General features: G+C 37.7%; 1 pseudogene; it reads right to left on the bottom strand.

Moving 5' to 3' along the window:
* The window catches only part of LOC103807568, a 114,746-nt pseudogene that overhangs the window by 59,472 nt on the left and 32,217 nt on the right, over window positions 1-23,057 (bottom strand).

The following is a 23,057-nucleotide window of genomic DNA, read 5'->3' as shown; positions in this document are numbered from 1 at the left end:
CAGGAACAGAGATTTTATGCAGATTTGACCAGTGTTTAGCTTCCAACTGAAATGTGTTCCAGCCTTTCTCTCTATTTTTCATTGTTTGTGACACACATGCACCCTGCAGTACAGCTCTTCCCAGTGAAAGACAACCTCCTTACACATGATCCTTATGAGAGGTCTCTACTCAGCAGCCCTGAAAAGCTCTCTAACAACAGTTTCATTTGTAAATCAGTGAGGGACGAAGTGGGTTCCGGTAGAGCTGCAAGTGGCCCGAGACAACTTGTCTCAATGGGGCAAAATAACTATTGTTATCGAGCTTAACAAAATGGCACAGCATGGGAGACACGCCGAGCCAGAGAGCAGCTGGTTGTAATTCACACTGGTTTTCAGAAAACACTAATCGTTCCCGAACAGACCTCTTTGAGGATTGGTCTTTCCTGCATTTTCAATTTGTCACTTTCTCTTATGATAAGGTCAGCGGTGACAGCACTTCCTGACATTAACAGCTGTGGCTTTTAAAAGGGTCATTGTGGAACTACTAATTGCAGTAATTTCATTAGCATAAATTATTTATTCTGCCATTCATTTATCTCCAGGATTTTTTTATTTTTTTTTAATACTGCATTGTAATTTTTAATATATGCCCATTCAGGATTGTAGGCAAAAGAAATTATTCTTGCTAATTCAGACTTATTTCTGGAACAAAAAAAGGCAAACAGAAAAGAGTTGATACAGTAACAAAATCTGATTTAACTGCAGTTCACTAGAAAACACAAAGTAGCTTGAAGCCAATAATGAAGATTAGGCGGGTACAAATCAAAACCTGTCACTAGACCTAAAGACAACTGTGCATTAAACCTATATACACTCTGAAAGAAAATATAAGGATAAAGTCTGTTCATTTTTATACAATGTCTCTACTCTAGGCCTTGGCTGACTTACTTTTAAGCATGCAAAAAAAAAAAAAAAGCCCCAAGGCAAGTTATGAGTATAGATGGTAATTTTGCCTGCATCCTCCATATATCTCTGCTCAGGATGTCAAATAGTCATTATTATCAAACTGATAAATCTTAACTCTTCATAGTTAAGTTTAACTAGCTGAAACATGCCTAAGCAAAAAGACCAATGTCACTGAAATTAAAGGCATCTCACAGGCAGTTACCAAAACTGAGAATAAACCTAAGCCAGTGTTTGCCTGAAGGAAAAGGCAACTGGAAAGTTTGGGTGGGTGGACATGGAGGAGTTTAAGAGGCAAGGAGAGAAGGCAAAATTGCTACTCCAGGCTGCTTCTTTGCCATAACATATGTTGTAAATATACTTTGGAGTATGATAAACTAAGATGAATTTATCCTTAGTGTGCTTAACAGCGTGTGCTGTTTGGTGCTGAGCAGCAGAGGAGCAGCATAATAGACAGCAATAGTAAAATAACTCAGAGGAGATAGCAGAGATGTACATGGCTGTTCCTTTCAAAGAGTTGGAGTCAACAATCCTGATTCTTTTATTCTGTACTCAGTTCTGATGAGTGACACCAGCTGAAAGTAAGGAGGGGATATTGCCTGGCATGTTGCATTCAGACACAGAGATTATTTTAAAATGCTGTAGATCATGTCTTATATCAAATGAGGAACAAAGGCACCCTTGTAAGTTCATTAAGTTCAGTACAGGGATTTCAGAACAACTACACCCTGTTCTTTTCTTGTGCCCTTCTAAAATTAAGTTCCGCAGTTTGAATGCAGAAACAGAAGAGGGCTCTTTTCCTCTCTTTTCTCCTAAGAAAGCATGGAATTGATTAAATTTCTGATACTCTCCATTTCCCTCCAAATACCTCTAACTACTGTCTCTTGTCCTTAACCGACACATTGACCAATGTCCTTCCATATGAAAAGGGTCTCACAATGTTTACTTTCAACAGGCATAAGAATTAGAGAGGACCACTTGTTCTTTCTGTTCAGATACTTTCATACAGGGCAGAAGTGATACTCACAGCACCCTTCATAGCACATACTGACACTGCAGCTCTTCACCTCCCTGCTGAGCTCAATCTGCCCCACTTCTTCCCCTGAATAAACTGTATCTTCCAGAAAAATAATTGGTTGGAAGATAAAGAGATGGATTAAAACCCCCAAAACTAGACATACTAAAACTTCCTTCTCAAATCCACAATCATTGTGAGTGTTTTATGCTTTTCTCTCACCATTTAAACCCAGAAATTTTCCAGTTTTTGTCAAAGCAACGTAGATATGATATAATATTTGCGTTGAACTTTTAAAAGAAAAAAAATCATTACCTTAACTTCAAGCTACATTAATTAAACCCCCCCCCATAATATTGTTATATAGCAATAAACAAACAAAAACCCCCAAAACAAGGCAACCAAAAAACCAAACAAAACACACCACCAAAAACCCCCACCTATCAATTCCTATTGCCCTATTTTTTGAAACTGTGAAAAAGGACAATTAGGAACTAAGTGTCAATTATGCCAAAATGGTCACTCAGTAATAGATCTTACACTGCTGATCAATCATAAGGGACACCACAATTGCAGTATGTATCAGAAGCCCACGCATACATGAACCCTAGCTAACAAGATTTCTCTGCTAGGAACAAACAAAAGGCTTTCCTGGAGTATCTAAAGTGGAGCAAGTGAAATGACATATGTATTAACACACTAGCCCTAGAGGGAAGGAGATGAGACCACCTCCCATAAATCTTCAATGGAGAGGGGTTGGCAGACTTCAGCCAAGATTCCCTCTTCTTCAGGGTGGTCCTTTTCCACTCAGCCCCTCTCATTCTTTTGATATCCTAATATAATTCTGCAACTGTCCTGTTGCCCCTTCCTTTATTAACTGATTTTCTGTGATCATTCTCCCTACACCTTCCTTTTACTCCTCCTCAGATTCTTTGCTGTACACCTTTACTAGCATTCTGGCTGGTTTGGTCTTTTTTCTGTCTCGGTTGAGTACCCTTGCTCTCCCCACGCATAACATTGTCACAGTTTCTCTGTTATTTCAACGCCTCTGTTCTGAGTTCCCTTTATCCATCACTTTCAAACCCTTCCTCTGCCTCATCCTAATTTTTTTCATTCTGCTGTCTTGTCTATTGGTCTTCTTATCATCTGCACATGCAGATATGACTCAAGCACCCAGTACTGCTATACATATATTGATGACACAAAAACCTTAACTCACAGTCAATAAAGTGTCATGCTATTTTGTTAGATGACATTTATTTCACTTGTTGGGAATCAGAAAGATATTTACCAGGAGCAGTTAGCACCAACATGACAAATGAGACTCATCAGCAGTTGCTGGAATCACTGAAATTTTTCTAAATATCTAAAAAATGAATTATACAGGAACATAATGTTTTAATTTTTTAAAAGAATCTTAAAAACCCAACAAGCCACCTTATCAATATATTATATATAATATGTAATATAATATGCATACATTATTATTTATATGTAATAATATTAAAAGACTAACTTCTGATGACCAGATATATTTTCACAGAGATGTATTTTCACAGAGAAAAATATAATTAGATAAGGATCTGGAAAAGCAATATATCCAAATCCAAATAAATTCTATTGCTTTTTCTCCATGCAATCCTATCCATTTCTTTCAAATAAGAAGCTGGCAATTGGTTAACCACCAGCAAACCTCCTCTTCCCCCAGCTCACCAGGCAATAAATAACTAGCCCGCTGGCAGTATAAGTCTCTGTTAAAATTTAGCAGGAGATGATGGAAGATACCAATGCCAGGTTTGTTTGCAAACACCTCTGTGTCCCCCGCAGCCCTACAGGAGGCATCCGTGCGCCGCCGGAGCGCGGCGGGACCGGCAGCCTGGGAGCAGCTCCAGGCATCCCTTCCCCTCTCCTTCGCCTTCAGTTCGCCACAATTCCGTGAATTGTGTGTGCGTCTCACTGAAGGATGAAAGCTGTAAACGCAGAGGTTTGCCTGGTGCTTCCCTCGTCTGCTAAATTCAGACGGCTCTTCCTTGGGCATCATGGAAATCCTCAGTCTCCCGTGATTAAAAATCCCTGCTACAAATAAATGGTCCCAAATATAACAGCACTCCAGAATGAAACTACTACTGCAGTTGCGATCGCTGAAGGAAAATAAGTCTTTTATAGATCTATGTGGATAATCCACCAATCTCACTGCCACCATGAGAGTGTTGTCCCATGCCGGGAGGGACATCAGAGGCAGCTTGTTAAAACTCTTAGAAGAGTTTTTTCCCCCAAAAGGAAACTCACTAACTCATGTGGTTTGCTTTGGTTTTATTCTTGTTTCTTCTTTTTTTTCTGAAAACAAACATGTCACACTCTGCATCAAACAAGAACAAAAAGGGGATAATTGTCCAGTTTTTAAAACTCTAAATGCCTTTGCCATGTGGTGCCATGCATTGCCTTTACAGGGGACATTTTCACCTAACTGCTGAATAGAGTGAAAAGTCTTCTTTAGCTCACCTAGACTGTACACTGCAATATTTTAGCCTCATTTGCTGTAGCACTTATGAATATATTTAACTGCATTGGAAAGGGTTAAATAAAGTCTGTATCTATAATATACTAAAAAGCCTAGAATTGAAGGATTCTGCAAAGACAGGGCTATGAATTACATGCCTCCCTTTCCCTCACTTCTCTGCCTGTGGTAGACAGCTCTCTAATCTCTGCCGAAGGAACCAGGTAGTGACATACCATAAAAATTCAGCTTTTAGCAGGCATGAGCTTGAACACCACCAAAGGCAATAAGTATGCAAGAAGGAGTAAAAAGAGCATTGTTTTTTTCAGCTGATTCAATTATTGATCTTTCAATGATCACCATTGCTTTTTTAGAAAACTGATGAGCTTGAAACTCTACCTCGACCTCCTCAGCTTCCTCAATGAACCTCCTGCTGCCAGAGTGAAGGGCCTCCTGTGGGCTCTCATGAAACCAGTGAATAGCAGGGCAGTTAACTGTGGCTGGGAACTTCGGAGCTCATGATCGCAGCATGGCACTGGCAGCAGACAAACAGAAAAATCTGTGGAGAGGAGGGAGGGAAAAGGGAGAGAAAAGAGTCATGCAGCAAGTTGAGGCAATCAAAGACAGGCATGCAATGAACCATGGTCTAGCACCAGCCAGTACACAGCCTAAGTATCCAAACCAAATTTGGCAGCTAATAAACTTCATCAGTGACCTTGGAGAAATAGGTTTTGCTCCCTTTCCATTGTACAAACATGGCATGCTTGCAGTATCCTTCCCCTCTCTCCACATTGGTATCAGTTACTCAGTTTGATAGCTACAGATGATAATACAGGCACAGGGACTGGCTGGCATGTAGACAGCCAGAATGTGCATATTCAGCTGGTCATGGTGACAAAACCCCTGTTCTTCAGTTTCTTAATCTATTGAAGCTTCTTCCTGACACTTTAATACGCAGTGCAACTCCTCTAAAAGAACTGGAAGAAACGGAGATCTGGATCTTAGTTTGTAAGTGAATTTTTACAGACTACTTTTTACAAAAGTGGAAAGGGATGTCTAAACTAGGGTAGGCTAAAATATTCAAAGGAAAATAAAACTGTGATTGGCTCTTAACATCACCAGGCCAAAGCAACTCATTTTTGGGAAGGAAGGGTTATTCTAGTCCTCAGCTGTATCTGTGGACCTACTTACTACAGTTAGCATGTGATTTGGCCATTGTATTTGCTCTTGGTTAATTAGCAAAATGACAGACATCAGGCTGTCAGCACAGGACTAGAGTCTCTCCCATGTGCTTCTTACTAAATGAGCTGTTTTTATTGTACAGGGCTTCTCAAACTATATGGCATTGATATTGTTAATTCCAATAGAAAATATCTAATTGGTTTCAGAAGAGTTTATAACTTGCCCAACAGCCAAAAGAGCCAGGCCAGAGCCCAGTCAGACATGCCAGGCAAATGACAAGTTTATTCTTCTTCTGTACTAATTGGGAATTGACATACCTATTAAGAGACAACTGGATAAAAACAGGAAGATCAGAAAGTTGAAAAAAAAGGAAGGGAAAAAAAGAGTGAAGAAAGCAAGAGGCTGACCCAGGACAATACTTCACTGGGTTTTGAAGCAGTCAGAAAATAGCGATAAAGTGATAGTAATAGTGGAAAAAGCTTCAATGGTATCTGGAAAGATTACATGGAAAATGGAGAAGAATTGCCACTATCTCCTAGTTTCTAAAAATACATCTCTGCACTGGAAAACACACAATTTATGCAAATAACCTTGAGTTATGAGCATATGTGAGTAAGATACTAGAACAGAGTCAAACCAAGAAAATCTTTACCATTATTCAGAAAACCCACTTGAAGAAAACCTCTTCCCTGGGACATTTATACATATTGTAAAGCTTGGATTTTATGCTGAATCACAGGCTTTGTCATTTACTCCTCCACCTCCAAGAACTCAGGCAGAAATGTAGACACACATGCAAAACCACAACAGAGTTCAGGTTGTATAGGGATGTTACAAAGACAGACCAACCACCAAGTTGGTTTAAGGTATGGAAGAAAATGTTATCTACTTTGAATATGTTCACCACGAAGATGCAAATGGCAGAAATGTCTATGTAGAATTCCAACCAAGTGGTGAAAATTACACAAACTGTACAAAGGTACAGAAAGATCTTGGAATTTACAGCAAAATTTTATCAGGTGGATGAGAAAGCAGGGCAAACACTGAAGAAATAATCTAAAAGATACAAGAATAAATGGTCTCTGACCCGAAACTTTCAATCAAAGAAGAAATGTACATGCCTGTTTCACAATTCTCAAAGACACTTGAACACTTCTGTGAGCTTTCTGAATTTGTTTCTTGATTATACTATGCATCCTTCAGTTAGACATTGTTTCTCCCTCATGTCAGCTCATTTTGTGATGAAATTCTATGTTCAGTTTTAATACCAAGACACATGGTAAGCAATGTTGAAGCCTGGGGCACCTCATTTCTCTGCTTGTATTCTTTGAGTCTCCACCATCTCAGATTTGCACACCATCCCTGGCTATGGTAGTGGTAGTAGTAATAGAGAGCATAGAGATATCTGTCCTTCCTTTGATGTGTTGCTCACAAATGCCCTTGCTATAAGCAGTGGTGCCAAACTGAATCTAACACACCTCCAAAGCTGCAAACCATACACAGTTTTGCTTGAAGTTTCATCTTCTACACCTTCCTACACTGCTCACATTGCTCATATATGGACTTAACTCTCTAAGTACTGGTGGATCCTAAGGGATATTTTACCCTTCCTAAATATTAAAAATTTGTTTATATGGGATGATTACTATTTATGGCCTATTTATATCAACCTGATGTTGAACTTTAGGGGAGATGGTGCATTCTCCATCTGATATAATTTGTTAGGAGTGATTTAGAAGAACTACTTGTATCTAGAAGGACTTGCACTAGTTTATAGGAACTGCAGATCCCTGAGAAGGTAATACTAAGATTTCAGGATTGTTTACTTTTAAATTTACTCTAATAGCTAAACTTTAGATTTACTAAGTGATACCCAGAATTCCTCTGTTCTCTCCTTGCCCTTGGCCACCCCTCAAAAAAAATTTCTGAAAGTTAAAAATAGTACATTATAGTAGTATGTCCTAATCTTTATTCTAATCTTGTGCTTATCCAGCAGGGTACTACTGGAGCTCATGTGAGTAACCACAGGACACAAAAGCCACTCAACACTTAACTTCCATAACAAACAAGCATGGAACAGGAGGTGAACAGTGATGTGTGAAGGCAGACAGGAAAGAAACAGCTGAACAAACAGCACATCTAGCACAAGACGCCAAACATGGTGAGTCCTAGTGAAAGTCTTTGCAAGAAGTACCAGGCGCATCCTACTCCTACCGGGAATATTCAGGCCATAAAACTGATCAAGAAAAAGGAAATATACCTGAGTAAGTATCCTGGATTTAACTGTCATAACTATACTGCGAACATTCCCAGAAACAGCAAGTTTAAAGACAAAGGAATTTAGCATACAAATGCTAGTGAATTTAAATACAAACACACCAGCCTTTTGCTTGCAATGCAGATGTGTTCAAATACACAGGTGTAATTGTACAGGTAGAGAATTACAACACAGTAGAAAACAGTTCAATAAAACTGCTATGAAGCTCAAGAACAGAGAGAATAGATGAGAAGATTGGCAAAACTGAATTCTAGAAGTCTTGTAGGGAATGAAAAGAAACAAGTCCAATAAAAACTATCGCTATGTAAAATTAGTTACTTACACAAAAACATCATAGATTATTGTGTCAGGATTAAGTTTGCAAGAACAATTTCTCAATCCTTGAATAAATTGCTTCTTGGAATAGCTAGTCCTAGGGATCAAACTGAAATACACTATTTATAATTTCCATTACTTTTTCCTAAAACAGTTACAGCCAAATGACTTTTACTACGCTGCATTGTTAGGCAGGAAATTCCAGCATATCTCTAGATACAATGTGACACACTGATTAGATAAATATCTCTTTGTAAATTATTTTTTTGTGGACAATAAAATACTGGATACAACACAGACTTGAAAAGGTAGTCATAAAAAGAATATAACCAGATCCTCAACACAGCATAACCTTTCTGTCTCCTTTAGCTTTAGTTAAGTTTAGGAAATTCACACCAGGCATAGATGTGATATGGCATATTTTCAAGCTTTATTTGCATTCCCCCAGTAAATTCTCTATACTAGAAAGGACCTTGTGCACTGCTTGCTTTGCACACAGAATAATGAAGATGCCATATGATCTGATAGCAAGAGAGCTGTGAGTAAAGTTGAGTAATTATTACTGACTGCATTTTGAACAATCTTTGCATGCAGAAGAAAGACTTATTTTGAAAGCATTTATCTTCTGCCCAGGACATACATGACAGTTAAATTTGACAAAGGATAAAAAAAATGCATAGGAAATTCTCCATGTTGGAAATGGAGAATGTCTTACAAGAAAACCAGGATATAAATATTACAATGAAGGTATTTCATATAGTGATGGAAAAATGTAGGACATTTTCTGAGACAGACCCATCCCAGTCTTTGAAAAAATGTGGATTGGGAGGGACTATGCAAGAATCTTTCATCTGACATTTTTAAGATTTAAATTTGCACAGCTGACTAATGAAGACATCATTGTGGAAAAACAGAACTGTTATCACATGAAATCAATATCAGCTTCCATGTAGCATTCAGCACTACTAAGAACACAAACACCCTATTTTCTCAAATGTCCCATTTGAGACTCACACGTCACTCTTACTAGAGTTGTGTCTCTTATACTGTGCTTTTTGGCTCAATCTCCTACTGGTTATCTCAGATATGCAAGCTCTCTAGGCTCACTAAGTGCTTCAAACAGAGCAAAAGAGACAACTAAAGAGTGCCTTGGCACATGCTTGACCACTGGTTTGCCAGGACACATCCAATTTAAGTTTTAGCACACTCACTTGCATGGTTTTTCCCATGTGAAACTAAGCAGGGATGAGGAACTGTACAGTCCAGGAATCAGTCCTCACCAGCTGTATGCCACAACCAACATTTTGTGAGCAGAACGCAGGAAAAGCTTAGCCATGTGGATGCCAGACATGTCAGGCTACTAGTCCTCAAGACCACAAAATGCCCTTCATAAATTTACTAATATACATGTATCCTTAAAAGTCAGCTCTCCAAGTACTCAAGAAGAGATGGCTGACATCCAAATCAGAAAAGCCAGGAGCTTTTCATAGAGAAACAGGAACTCAGTAAGAGACTGCCAACCACAGAAACAGATGTTTTATGTGCTACAGAACTTAGCAATCTTTGACAGCTACTCCCCACTGAATCAAGCAAAACAAAACAAAAATTCCAAACCAAAAATCCAAACAAATCTAGGTTCAGTATTAGTTTAACATAGAACCAGAAACCCTAAAACCATAGTTCTTTTTCTCTAGGATTAAAGCAGCCAAGCTGATAGACATGTGTATTTACGCCCTCATAGGAAAACCCATGACAGCTGGCCAAAAGCTGAGCTCTGATGGGACTCCACAAGTTCCTCTCGGATTCACAGATAAAAATAGATGTTCTGTCAGTGGCAAAACAGACCACAAAGAAAAGGCTAATATGTCCTAATGAAAGAGGAATTGGAAATGAAAGACAACAATTTAAAAGAAAAGAAATAGCAAAAATATGGGCAAGATTGCCTGTGGCTCTACAGGACACCCACCCTGCTTATGTTTGACATTCTGGCTGAAGCACAGAACTACTGATCTGTTAAATTCCATAGAAAACAGGGAGCCAGCTAAATCCTGACAGGACCCTAGAAAGAGGAGACCATTATAAGGATGTGATGACTAAAGTAGTCATACCAAGTTGGAAGGAAATTGGAAGAAATCGCATTTCCCTAAAACTAGCAAATTTAGTTCTTAATGCTGGGGCTTCACAACAGCCACTGAGGGACTGTAAATTGAAACATGAGGAAAATGTACAATGAAGAAATGTTCAAGTAAGGAGGGCCAAGTATTTGTAGTATGAATCAGCAGCTCATGAAGAAAATAGGCTGCATACAGACTGAATAACACAGATTCGGTTCAGAAGAAAAGCCATTTAACATGTCTGACTTTAGAATATATAGTCATGTTTAGAGCACTGAGAAAACTGTGTCCTAACAGACTCTTCACTTGTAGACCCATATTTTATAATGGCACAGTCCACTGTCTTCACCTGATTTACTTTCAATTTAAGTTTGCATCTATGTACATGGCATGTTCTCATATGTTAACAGCAGAATTGATTGCAAGGTACAGATTGAAAACAATCAAAACAAAACCAACACAAACCCAAAGAGCTATGGTGATTCAAAGAATAGCACTGTGTAGTTTTGCTTTCTAAGTTACAGATTTCTCACTATAAACAGAACTACAGAATGTAAGGTTATAGGTGAGCACAAGGGAAATGTGGCTTAATATAGGATGTTGATTCTTCTAAAATGAAATGGAAAAATGAGACTATCACTTCACTGAGCTTTAACATTCTGAAACAGCCTAAATTCTCCCTTTGTTCTCTTTCACATTATATTAGTCTTTTATTCTTCAAATCATAGAATCAACCAGGTTGGAAGAGACCTCAAAGATCATGAGTCCAACCCTACTGTGGTCACTAGACCATGGCACTAAGTGCCACATCCAGTCTCATCTTGAAAACCTCCAGGGATGGTGAATCCACCACCTCCCTGGGCAGCCCATTCCAATGCCTGATTACTCTCTCTGTAAAAAATCTCTTCCTAATATCCAACCTAAACCTCCCGTGGCAGAGCTTGAGTCTGTGCCCTCTTGTCCTACTGCTGGCTGCCTGGGAGAAGAGACCAACTCCCACCTGACTCCAAGCTCCTTTCAGGTAGTCCTCTAGGGAGAGGAGGAGGTGATAGGCCACCGAGCACTAACTAAGAGTTCATACAGATATCCGCCAGTGTGTTAACTCATGAAATTTATGTCTCCTTCAGTGCTATAATGTCTCTATCTTGCTTCCTTGCAACATGAATAGATATCTCCTGTTCTTGCCTCCAGAAGTGCTAATTTGCACAGTGGGGGACTGGTGAGAGGCATTTGAAAGCTGGCTTTCAAAAAGCTCTTAAAAAGAAAGAAAAAAAAATAAATAAAAAGAAGAAATTGCTGGGGGAATAAGCAAAACATAAAGGGAAAGAAATGTGAAGAAAGAAAATTAAGGGAGATATTAGAAATCTCTTTTTCCTTGGCCTTTCTTAAAAAACATACACAAACGCAATAGTCATGAAACAAATAGCACTGTCAGGAAGAGTTATGCAGAAGGTAAGCACCACTACTGACCATGTCGCTGAAGTCTGTAAAAGTGCACAGAATACAGAATATGCCACACTATATTCCATACAAGTCTCCACTGGCCTTTAAGTTACAGAATAAACGTATGGAGGGACAGAAGTGATGGCAACAAAATTAGAGATAGGAGGAAACATCAGCAAAACTAAAGCAGGATTGGAAAAAAAGAGAAGATGAAAGGGGAAAAAAAGAGAAAGTGGTATGTTATAAAGTGTAAGAACTTGATAAAAAACTCAGAAGCAAATCATAATGGTCTTTAGATTAGGGTGGTTAGACACCTTGGAAAATAGAGAAAAAGACCTGCACAGAAGACCACTGTGGAATAAACTGCTATGGGAAGGCTCTTCTCATCCCCAGATCATTTTAATACACAAGGTATTAAAAATTCAAAACATTCTCTTTCTAAAGAGCTAATGGTTTTCAGACTTCTTGTTTTCTTATCAGCTACTTAAATTGTTTCAGATGATATGTAAAACTGAAGCCTGCATAAGCTGAAAGTTCCTAAAGATGCCACTCCAAAATCAGTTTTCCCAGCTTCAACTTTCTAGCTTTCAGGAGAGAACTACAGTTTGCCTCAACAACATTGTCTCTAAAATAATGTTTAGGAGAGACATTTGCTGAAGTTGTGGTTTCATATTAATGTGTATTGCTAAATAGTTTTTAACCTGAAAACAGCTACATGGACATTTTCACTTTCACAGTTTTAAATGGCATAGAAAAATTAAAAAGAATCAAAATTTTCTGTGAAATTTCAGTTACTTGTGCAAATGTTTAATACTTGAGTGCACATACAGAATTACTGCATGTGTAACTAGAGAACATGTTTACATTTGCACTAGTAGCACCTCTAACTCCTCATCAGCACCTCACTTCTCTCCAAAATGCATAATTACGCTCAAGACATAAGACCATGAAACTAAGACACAGAGCATCTATGTGACTTCTATGAACAGGCAGGAAGTCAATAGCCAGATCCACGAATAAAATTTGGTGTACACCAAGCCTGTGCACAGAGAGGCTATTACAGAGCTAACATGAGAGAGGCAAATTTGGTGCTATGCATCAGTAAACCTTTCAAAAGAATGCCAACATATGCTGGGTTATGAGATAACTGAAATATGTTATTTTGATCAGTTCAGCACTGTTTCCAGCCCCTGAAATATACCTTGCTTTCAGCTGCAGCCACACGCTATTCAAGAAAAACCTCTAGCAGTGTCCTCTGGTGTTCTTCAGGCCCAAGGCTCAGACTTCTTTTCTAACTCATGCAAGTATGCCCTTCACATCTTCTTCACTGAAGAGATCTGGAACCTCTGCTGTGAAAAGACAAAGGGGTAGGTAGGAAAAATCTTACACAACACAACATGACAAATAGTCTACATGGTATTTAGCACGCTGCAGTTTAAGCACATAACTAGAACTATGATATGGTACTAGATAGATCCAGTAAAAGTGTGTTCTCCTGTTCCTCATGTCTTTTCACCTGAAAAGAACATTTTTGTGTGCATTTTGCTTAAGGGAGAGGAAATAACATTGTTTTGAAACGACAAAAATATTTGCCCTGATAGAAATTTCACCGATAAATTATGTATATCTCAGAGCAGCATTTCCTTTTTTTTTTTTATAAGCTATTAGAAAATTGTTTGCTACACTGGTTGCAAAAGTAAGTAATTTTTTAAAGAAATCTTTCAAGATGCACTCCAACTGTACAACATAATATTATTTTCATTTTTGCTTCTGCCCTATCCTCAGATCCCCACATTCAGAATCCAGATTCTCTAATCTTCAAGTTTTATTATTACACACAAGTGTAACATTGCTGCACGTTACACTAGTACAGTCATGAAGACATTGCTTGATGTCAGTGAAACCTTACCAAAGCAAATATAATATTAAAACAAAGAAAGGTTACCATTTTCCCCCCAAATCAATGCATTTACACATGATAAGCCTTAGCAATTTGATTCCTCAGTGGGCAATGCTTTCTTAAGCAAGTTGAAATCGATGCTCAAGTTGGATGGGTTGACTTGGCCTCTCTAAAAGTTCCCCCTACAAATATCTGAAAGAGAAATAATCCCTTTAAAGTTCAATGAAAACACAGATCATTTGTCATTGGAAAAGATCTTTCAAGAAATGTGTTGGTTTAATCACCTGATGCCAACAAGTCATTAATCAGCACAAGAAAGCATTCATCTGGAACTTGGGCATCTGTCAGCAAAAACACTGTGGGCATGTTCTTGGCACCAGTCTTGATGTACAAACTGGCAAGATCTACCTGTAAGGAAAGGAGGCAATCACTCATATTCTGTTAAAATGTTGATATAGAAAAAGTGTGAAATGCATGTTAGCGGATGGCAACACATTGCTGACTTCTCCTTACTTTTTTTTCAGTTTATTTACATTTTGCTAATTTGCTTCATAGCATCCAAAGGGAAGTGCAGTTTGCCTTTTTTTCCCCCCATATCAAACAGTGAAGTTTTGACATGATCTACTAGTAAAGATCAAAAAAATTCCCACACTAGTGTGCTAAAAGGGATATTGCAGCCATGACCATACCAATAATGTCTGGGAATTGCATTGAAGAGTTAGATCAATTTTAAACTCAGTTATTACTGAAAGACTCTTGGGTTTTTTATTTATTGAATTTATTTAGGAAATCTTTCTCATGTAAAAATAAAAAACAAAACTGAGTTGTGCACTGCTGCACTGTTACTTTGCCTGCGGCCCAGAGGGAGACATTGTGTGGGACCACTGTGCTAGCAGTAGTACAAACATGGAATGCTTTTGGCTTGAGTCTCCACAAAGAAAGCAACTAACATCAGTAGCATTTGAGTGTGGTCATATTTGAAGTACAGAATAAGGTCAATGCTGGCTGTTATGAATAAGCTGCCGCACAACCCAGATGAAAGCAAATCCTCAGGCTTGTTAACAGAAGAGTAGAAGTTTCCTGGCTTGGAAACAGCATGAGGAAAATGACCACTCAAGCTCACATCTTACACTGTGCCTCATTTGACCAGGGAAGGAGGGCACAAGAAGTTAGACACCATGAAGACACTGAAGAACATGCAGCATTTTTCAAAGCAGAACAACATGTACCTCCCTTTGAAAACCAGAGGCTGAAAAAGCCTTGGGCTAGACACACTATGGTGGTTTGGCCACGGACCAAGGCTAACAGAAGGGCTTTTTGGGGACTTCCATCCACCAAATCTGGCCATAATCAGATCCTTATTTAGCCATGTCTGAGATTCAGAAGTATTGCTTGTTGTCCACATGGAGTGAAGAGGAAAAAAATGTCCCCTCTTTCACTGTTTGCTCACATATTGTTCAGCCTTACAAGGTTTGTAAGTCCAATAAAGAGCATCTCACTCTACTAGATTCCTTATCTTTAAACATGGACAGTTTAAGTGACTAAATGATTCACATGCAACAAGGACAAAATTCTCTCTTATGTTTACCCATTTCAATTTTATACCCCTAAACCAATACATGTTCAATGATGCACAAAAATTTGTAATAAACTATTAACTACAAATACCAGAACTCCAACCACATCTTTGTAATGTGTGAAGTAGCTGCCTTGGAAAAACTACCAAAAATTATGTGAAACATATAAACAGACACTAAAATATATTTTGACCACCCATTTTTCAAAAATAAAGAAAACAAGAGGTATAGCTAGAAATAACAGGAACCACAGGGGTTCTTACTGTAAATTCCACTGTTTCACCTGTGATTTTATCAAGCCTGTGCAACAACAAATCACATTCTTGAAGCAGTGAGCTCAACAGGCTCAAATAATATCTATTAGTTTACCCTGAGGTCCTGGATCCCATAATTTTTCTTCTGTGTGATTTGGAAAACCTCCAGGGAGCAGATGTATGCTGCCAGCCTTGACAAGCTCTGTTTGCCACTACCACCTACTCCAATCACAAGTGCATAACCCCTAGGGCTTCTAGGATATGACTGATTTGGCACCTGATGACAAAATACCAATAAAGTGACAGACTTCAACCACCTCCTTAGCCAAGTTTCTCAATTCTTTTTATTGCACTAAACTTGCTTTATATTTTTTTTACTTCTTTCTTTTCTGTCTGTTTTGAGGTAATGTTCTTCTGACACCTAAAGGTAAATTATTTTCATGTCAGCATTTTGTTTCTTTCCAGTATTCAAGCAAGTGGAAAGAGAAGTTCTTTTCTTTTATCAAATATTGAAGGTCTGCACCAACCTCTACAATGACCAGAGCTTTCTGGTTGCTCATTCTTTACACTGAGTTGCTCTAAAGTATCACCCCATGATCCTGATGGGCCTTGACTGGACTCAGAACAGAAGCCTAGTTTTATTTTAATAATTTATATAAGCATCTAAAAATTATTATCAAAAGTTCATTTTTTAAGATCAGGTGCAGATGTTAAGGGATGACAATCTAGTTCAGCAGACCAGAACTCAGAGACAGCCCATTGGACCTTCTGTTTAATTTTTCTTCCATGTAGAAATGAAACAAACCAAAAAGCATCTCCTTCTTTGTGTTTCATGCCATTGAAAAAAATCAACCTCGAAAAAAAAGTTTATGAGAACCTTTTTAAGTAAAGGGGTAATGTGTCTCACCTGGCTGCATCTAATAAAGAGGTAAAAACCTGTCCAACCAAAATATTACTGCAAGCCAATTCTTTGACCCTGCTGCAGAGCTTTGTCAGCCTTGTTCATGATTTCACAAAGGTTGCATAAAAAAACTCACAACATAAAAGGCGCAGAAAAAATTTACAGGATTTAATTTCACAATCGCTTTTCCAGCACCGCTGAATTGTAAGGCTAAGACACCCTGCCACTTTGTTTGCCAAACTGAGATACTACTCTCGGTCACTAGACTTCAGAGAGAAGATAATGGCTTACCGACGTTTTCAAGCAAAACCACTGATACCTGAGAAGGCTTCTGTCTGCAATTCTGATGATTATCACATCAACCTCTAAATCGGCCTAACAAAATCTATACTCCCTATGAAAGATCCATATGATTATCTTTGTAATTTAAGCGTTTCTTTAATCCTCTTGGAGAGAAACTTCTATAATAGACTGCTTTGCCAAGAGTGTCTTCTCTTATATAGCTCCTGACTGATTACATGCAAAGTGAAAAACAATGACACTGAAATCCTAGTACAACTCAATGAGAAGAATGGTTTGTGTGTTAAACCATTTGACGCTGCAAATAATAGAAACTGCTTTAACAAAACTAATCTCTGCCCGCGTGAGCCTCTGCCTCTTTCTGGAAATCACTGATATTACACACATGACCAGAAAAACTGCATATGTTGAAGGAAGATTTCAAATAATGACAAGGAGCAACAATGAAGTCTGTGCCCCACTTATTCAGCAAACTCTTCAGTTCATCTTCTGAAAACTGCCTGGTTTTCCTCAGAGCAGGAAAACAAAGCAAACATAGTTAATCAGATTTCAGAAATAGAAGCTGAGATTTTGGGCCATGATGAGATATTGCCTGATGTGAGAAAAGAAATTACATTAAACTGAGATAAGATAAACATATGTATGGAAAAATCTATAGACAAAATAAATCTATTATGACACTTAAAAGTCTGGGCTGGTTAAGATTTAAAAAAGTACAGGGCTAGGCAGCAAAGCAACTCCAAGTCTGTCATGCAATGGTATAATTTAGTATATGCTTAAGGTATTTCTTGTCCCGGTTTTGAATTAATCTAATTTTAAAAGCATTTTCCTTTTCTTGGAAACAAAAGGTAAACACTGTTATTCTTATAAAGGCCTGTTACATCATTAAGTACTTAAAGATAAGGCAGACTATCTACAGCACTACAGATTATCTTTCCAAACTCAGAGAATAAGTGATGTTAATTTCTGTGGAGCACAAAAAAGGATGAATCTCTTTAAATAAACAAAAGAAGGTTAGTTTTAACACTGAGTCACAATCTACTCTTCCATAACAGAACCAAAAAAGTATATTTATCAGCAGTATTGTTACACAGTGTCCTGCAAAAGCCTTCCATTAAGAGTGCTAAGAGTCTGCACTGCAAAAGCCTCTGAACAGTAAAATGCAACAACTTCATGCAAACATTGGTAGCATCATAATGAATTACTTGCTCCCTTTATAGATATTCCACTTACACATGCTGCATGGTGCCCTCAAATAAGACTAAGTTCATAGAAACATGCATGTCATTGTAGCTTTCTAGGAACTCCTCAAGTACATTCCTCAGTGGCTGCCACATGTTCACTGACTTGTAAGAAGAGTCTGCTGTGCTGCCTGCAAAACAACAATAGACTAGTGGAGACTGCAGCAACACTCAGTCTTCCACATTCTACCACATAGTGAGAGAGAAAATTAATGGTTAAAAAATGCTCCAAACATAGCACATGAAAAATGTTTTCAAGAAAAAACAGCCCATTAGTGTAGTGATTGATGTACCCACACACTATGCACTGAAAGACTAAAAATAGGTGCAAGTACAGGCTCAAAGCATTTGCACAGTACATCCAAACAAAATGCTGGCAAATCTGTCTGTATCTTTAATTGTTCATGTCTAAACTACTTAAATTGAAGGAATATTTCTTTGTGACAGGAAGTCACTGCTCAATATAGATTCAAACACTCTCAAATATTGAAAATTTTCCATTTGGGTGTCCTCATTCCTATTTCTATTCTATTTCTTTTCACTCTTTTCACCCACAAATAGAAATTAGAAAGGAAAATAGGGCTAGTAAATAAAGTTGAACTTTTCCAGTTTCCATTTTTTTGGTGAAGTAAATTAAAATTCTCCCTTCATTTTCCTCTCCCCCACCCCTAACTGTCAGGAAAACTATTTCCTTTTTAAAAATTCAAATATACATGCATTTAATATGTTAATTTTACTTCATGTTTCTGCTGAAAAGTGAGTATACTTTAAAGTGAAAAGTTTTTAAAGGACAGGTAGAAACAATATTGTGGCCCTCACTAGTGTTAATTCATTTTGGTATTGACAGTGACACACATGAATTCTAGGAGAAACTCTATGTGCAATAGTGCTATATAACATGTCACATTATTGTGTCTTCCTTGTGCCATGTCTGATACAATAAACCATACTGAGAGGTACAATACTTCATTATGTGTGACAGGTTAAATAAACAAGAGGCAAAGATAACAAAACTGATGAGACCATCAAGGCAAAGGAACAGACTTGTACCCTGGCTTATATTTGCATTGTTTGCATTCAGGAAACCTGATGGATGTATTATCCCTTATTCCCATACAGCAGGAAGACTAAAATGAAACCTGTATATCTGTTTTGTTTGTCTTGCAATTTACAGTGTCTTAACTCTTTAATAATTTATTTCTGGTAACAGATACTTTTATTAGGATAACCAACAGTGCTCACAGTTCAAACAGTACATGCTGTTTTACTGACATGCTCTGAAGTCCAATCAGAGACTGCAATTTAAAATTATTTGAAAAATAAGTCAATTCCATTTATATATGCGTATACTTATACATGCAGCGTTAATACTCCAGGTAAGCTATCCAGAGAAAGAAGACTAATACAGAAAGAAAAATTAGTAATGGAAAATGAGAGCATATTATTTTTGTGGTTTGAAGCACAGAATCAGGACACTTGTTTCTGCATATCCAGTGAAGAGCATGAAGAGTCATGTCCACAGACAGGTTGCCACAATCCCATTCTGGGGAAGGCTCAGGTGTTTGCTGCAAGTTACAAACAATACTACAACAGAGACACCTGACAGTCCTCTGCCAACCAAACACTGTAGTCAAGATAAGAATAGCCACCTCTGACTCTTCTCAACAGGGAAGCTTCCTTGGTTTCCCCTTGTCACCTCCTCAGTAAGGAAGATGTTTGCTTTGGAGACTGAGGATAAAAAATGGTGTGCTACTACTACATACAGTTCCAGTAAATAGGTCCTTTGACTACCCAGTTTAACTTGCTGGCATACGAAAAAATACTTTCAAGGTAACAACATACCTGAAAATACTTGTGTATAGTATCCATCATCATTTTATAAGAGAAATTACTTCCTTTTTTATCTCCTTACATATAGCTCCTTAACAAAAATGATGCCTGGTGTGATTTCCTCATGGGATCAAGTATGACCTAGCGAAAAAGCTTATACAATGCATCTACATTAAAAGATCTAACAACAGTACATGTATTATTGCCTCAGCTTGGTTACAATTATAGTGAGATCACAGTGTACCTGCCAGTGACAAAAAGAACATTTTATGCAACAGAAGTTTTAAGGGTGTGGGTAAACTCACGGTGAAGAAGCAGAGAATTGAGTAGATACATTCAGCCTCCCAGTACCACTGTGTATTGAGTCCCTGCCTCTCTGTCTGTGCACCTCCTATGGAAAATACACAGACACAGAGCCATGTGTGTTTTACTTGCTTTTTTGAATGTCTGGTTACTTCTCTCCTTTACTTTGAATGATCTACAGATCATTCACAATGTATTGTTTGTTAGTCACATACAAATGATGTGCTTGTATATGAACAAGAATTTAATATACATTTAAGATAACAATGAAGTAGTTATGCAAAATATTTGTCCTCCTGTAATGGAATGAAATAAAACAGGTGATTTTAAACTGGAAACTTTACACAGGTTCTTGTGAAAGGATAGTAAAATACTTTAACTGCCAAAAAGTTAAATTGCCTTAACTGTCCAAATCAACTTAATTATCCTTCAGTGGCCATCTTCTGTGTTTTTCTTCTCATTACAGAGAAAGATGAACCAGTATCATAAAGGGTGAAGAAACAATAGAGGGTGGTACAGGCTTAACACCTGACAAGCTGCAATTTAAGGAACCAATTTCTTTACCTCAGACATCCCTCCCTGTTCATAACATGTCAATCAATGGGGTCAACATCCAGCAGCTCTATCAAGAGCAGCTGTGGGAGAGTTTCCTTTCATGACTCTCCATAGCCCCTTCCCTTACTGTTTCTCTTTTCTAAAACTGTTTATAACCTCCAGGGAGTGTATGCTTTTCTCTCTAATCAATTCATCTTGAAGCCTTCTGTTTCTGTGTGGTTCAGGGATCCCATCATGGACCACAACACAAAAATTATATCATAACATTAAGTTATAAATGCTTACCAGTGCCCATAATTTATATGTTGCCCTAACAATACATAACCATTCCATATCTATCTACCCCAGGCATGTTCAACTTATCAATAAAATTGGTAAGTTGCTCATTTCCTACTGGACTATGATTATCACCAGCATTTTTTTCTCCAGCTTTTTTCCAAACATCTCCGAAATGTGACACAGGACGCATAAAAATTAGTACCATATGAAGCAATAGTGAAACAAAACAAAATCAATAATTCAAAAACCATACAACCTACAAGGTTTTTTGAACTACTAAAGTCTTTAGTAATCAGCGAAACTCACTTACTGTCTTTGAGAAAACATCACACTGGGGTTCTGAATTCCAGAAGAGTCTTGTTGGTTTAGTTGATAGACTACTTCACAGTTTTTGAAGATCTCGCTGCATATCCATCTGCATCCTTTGAAACTGAAATGCTTTGAAGTGAAATCCCCAGATATCCTGACATTCAGTGAGAAGAGTATTTTCTTCTTCTGGGAAGGGTTAAACAAGGACTTTACCAAAGTATGTGAAGAGCCAAAATATGAATTATAAATATCATTTAATCAGGACATTCAATCAGGAATCTGAAGTGACATCTCCCATGCTAAGGAATATTCCACCACTTGTATTAAATTTCAGCATATTCCCCCAAATGAGGTGCTTACACAATGCTGAATGCAGACCATCAGGTAAGAAACTTACTACAGCAGTGAACAAAAGACCCTTATGTATTCATCAGTACTGGAAAATTGTGAGACATGAATTTTGAGTTTATACAACTTTTATTGAACTACATTCTTCTCTTAGATGTGTAAGGGAAAGAACAACTAAAGAAAGCTGCTAAATAATCTTGAAAATACAGAAGAAAACAACTTGTATTAAGCATTATTATAATACTGAACATTGTTATGATATGATTCTCTTTTGCTACTTAGTGAACTTTTGCTACTTACTGAAGTATTCCACAGATCCATAAGAAAGAAGTCATCAACCATGAAAGTTTGATTCCTAATTCACTGTTTCTATTTTGTGCATGGAAACAAGAACTGGCAGAAACCACTAAGAATTTATTGAAGCAGGACTGGAAAATGAAAAAATCTTCCTTCCTAGGCCATGTATTTTTGATGCTTAAATGATTACATTAATGTTTTGCACAAAATGAAACCATAGTAATAGGTGGAATTCAAGGAACACTTTTCAGCATGTCCCAGTGGATCGGGCTCTCTTCTTCAGTGAGCAGCCTAAATTCAAAAGCTCTCTCTACCTCATTCAGAACTGGGATATGAACTAAATGAGGTTATGAAACATTTAGGGAATACTGTTGTTAAAATTCTCAAAGAGAATTTAGTGCAGACTCAATACTGCTTGGTAAGAGGAAAAAGATTTCTCAAAGGTTTTGTGCATCTAACCTGAAATCTTTTCTGTCCGGTCAATAATGTCATTAATTTGGGATACACCTGCTATTGATTTTGAGATTATTAACCCCACATTTTTTAAGACTTTTAATATTTGTCAACAAGAAAGTGTGAGGAAGAAAAAAAACCTGAAAAGATTATCAGTTCCATGTATAGCAAGTAGAATAGTGAAAAAAATTCAGGTATGTCTTTTTTTTTTTCCATTGTATTGGACTGTATGTTAAAATACTTTGAGTTAGGGGAAAAAAAAGAGTGAAATGTAAGTATATGAACTTTTCTTGCTTCTTTAAAAACTGGACAACAAATTCACAAGACCTTGTAGGAAATGGAAACTGCACTTGCACAGTGACAGCTGAATGGTGTGTGTCAAATCACTGCCATGGTCCTGACTTGTAGTAGACCTTTTGGTTTCTTAGGCAAAAGATTATAAACAAATATATCAGTACAAGCAGCTTCCATTAGAACTACAGGACTATTGTGCTGTCGTGTTTTTCAGTGAAAATAATCATCTGCAAACCTCAACAGTGATTTTGACTGTCCAACAAAGGTAACAAATACTTCCAAGGATATTTCTGTCTAGTCATGGGCAGCTTAAAGGATGGCTACTGACTGGAGCATTAAAGTAAGCAGATCAATAGTGATGGTGTGCTGGAGGACAGGACAGAAACAGAGAATCTCAAACTTGTTTGCAACTGGGTGATCATACATTTGG

The sequence above is a fragment of the Acanthisitta chloris genome, unplaced genomic scaffold (genome assembly GCF_000695815.1).
Source record: "Acanthisitta chloris isolate BGI_N310 unplaced genomic scaffold, ASM69581v1 scaffold10370, whole genome shotgun sequence".
Lineage (NCBI taxonomy): Eukaryota > Metazoa > Chordata > Aves > Passeriformes > Acanthisittidae > Acanthisitta > Acanthisitta chloris.
This window is presented reverse-complemented; position numbering and strand designations above follow the sequence as displayed.